The sequence below is a fragment of the Xylocopa sonorina genome, chromosome 11 (genome assembly GCF_050948175.1).
Source record: "Xylocopa sonorina isolate GNS202 chromosome 11, iyXylSono1_principal, whole genome shotgun sequence".
In the NCBI taxonomy this organism is placed as follows: domain Eukaryota; kingdom Metazoa; phylum Arthropoda; class Insecta; order Hymenoptera; family Apidae; genus Xylocopa; species Xylocopa sonorina.
In genome coordinates, this window is record NC_135203.1 from 261,117 (window position 1) to 263,559 (window position 2,443).

Sequence of the window (2,443 nt, forward strand, 5' to 3'; positions counted from 1 at the left end):
CGGACCGCGACGTATCGAGTTACACGGGGTGTAAAGGGCCTCCGTGTACCCCGATCTCTTAATTAAAACAAATAAACGGTGAATTTAATTAAACTAATTGCTGCTATTTCGCAGCGACGACCCGTAAAATCGAGAAAAAAAAACTCGAATTACGGGCGTACGTGCAAAGTCTAACACCCAAAACACGGAGAGGTCGAATTCAAAACCAACGGCTATAAGTGTAAAGTTTACACTTATAACCGGGTATAAGGACGAACAAACCGATTCTACTCGGATTCAAACTCCTCGGAGGTCGAAATGGTCGACCTAGGAGGAGGGACGTCACGTATGGACGTCTAACGTCTACCCGATGCGTTCAACACCACCGCATCGGGAGCACTTTAAACTAACTACGCGGAAGGGACCTCCACCGAAATTCCAAGTGCCAGACTTACCAAGTCCGGGGTTCCACCAGCTAAGTCGAACGCACTGAACACTGCACTACACACGAGCACAGCACGCGCGACGCGGATGAAGACGCGACACTCCGGTGAGCGAGTCGAACACAGGTTAAAACGAATACTTAAAGCTACTGATGGATAAATCAAAGTGTGTGGGTTTGACTAGATAAATAAATAAAACTGATTCTTGGAAAAGGCTTATTGAGCCGGTCCCAGAGGCACTGCAATACTGGGTCGACTCGCGGCGGAGGTGGAGCAAGCCCCAGCGGTCCGCCTTTTTCCAAAAATCAGGTTAATATTCTGACTCCTAATGAGGAGTGTATCAGATATTAAGCTGATAAGAACAGATAAACGCTTCTTTATTTTCAACTAATGTTCCCCTGAGGCCGAAGCCCCAGGGGTATACAATTGTCTTACAATATATCAATTTGTGTTTATACCGCACAAATTAAGTGTATAATGTGTATCATGGTAACAATAACAAGGATGGGGAGAAACCCCACACAACGTCAGTTCTAATCTATTATTCACACTATAGCGTGGTTATATATTATAAAGGAACTTGAGTATTACTTTCATAATGACTAGTGCACGCATATTGCACAGAGTCTATCTCAGTCATGTTAGTGAATAAATAAATCATAGGGTGAATCCTTATAGATGCAATATATATATGTGTACTATATGTTGCTCGTATAGTGAGTGTCTTGGACGTGTGTATCGCAAAATCTCAGTGTGCGGATTAGGCGCTTAGCTGCAGTCACACGAGTCAGGGCCGGAGGTACCAGTCACCCCTAGGCCTTCCAAAGCGGTATTAAGGTACTCATTAGCTGCCGTATGGTCAACACAGAATAAAAAAGGAAGAATAAATTAGTAAATAAATAAATAAATTAGTGTATGTTAAGATAAAATAGATATACTATAGCAACTAAGTTCAAATAAATTAAGAATGAGTTAAAATATAATGAGGTAAAATAGATAAGAAGTACCCCTTAAGTGAATAAAAGTAAAATAAATACAGTAAAATAAGTAGAATAGAATAAAATAGAGTAAGTTAAGTATGGTAAAATAGAATAGAGTAGGTTAAGTATAGTAAAATAGAATAAAATAAGTAGGGGTTCCTTATCATGTGGAGGCCCTTAATAACCGCTCCAGTCCCCCAGCAGCCAGTCCTCTCAGCCCAGGTGTGGAGGCCCTAAGGATCCGCGGGCGACACCACCCCAGGGACGCGGGCGCCTCCACTGCTCCCGCTCAGCGCCGCCGATGTCGACCCCGCCTCGGACGTACCCCGTGGAGCCCGGTACTGACGCACCCCGGATACATGCTCCACGTAGATATCTCTGGACCAGGCTATTGTCTCAGATATCATGAGACGCCTCATCAGCGCTGCATAACGCTGAGAGACGCGCAGCAGGTCCAGGACAAACTCGTTTCCCGGGTCCCACGCGCCCAGGGCGCCGACGACGAACGCATCTACGTGGACTCGGTAGCCGCGCCTCCGCAATGATTCGGCGAGGGGCTGATACTTGCGTATCTTCGCCATCCTCGCCTCCTCAATTGCCTCGAGAGTGTTCTCGAAAGGCACGGCCACGTCGACCACGACGATGTTTTTCGACAGCCCGTGCTCCACGACGATGTCGGGACGCAGGGCTGCCAGCTCGCCGTCGACTCCCGGGACGCGCTTATTGACCCGGAGCTCCCCTGGCAGACGGGCAGCCGCCACGAGCCTATGAACGAGGTTGTCATGCCGCAGCTGCCGGGCAGCGGAGTGAGGACCGCAGTGGGAGAGCACGTGGGGAAGGCCCTCGAACTCATGCCCGCAACGCCGGCAACGCTTGCCACCGGTCCCCCACCGACGTGCTCCATTTAGCGGCAACACGTCGAGGCGGGCCCGGTGAACGAAGCGCCAATCAGCGAAGCGGACAAACCCCCCGGTGCGCAGAAAGTGGTTACTGACCGCGCAACGGGAGGTCGCGTCGAAAACCTTCCCCTGGTCGGGCTTC

General features: G+C 49.2%; 1 pseudogene; it reads right to left on the minus strand.

Moving 5' to 3' along the window:
* Positions 1-636: 636 nt before the first annotated feature.
* LOC143429521 (U2 spliceosomal RNA) lies at positions 637-816 on the minus strand (annotated as a pseudogene).
* Between the last annotated feature and the right edge of the window lie 1,627 nt (positions 817-2,443).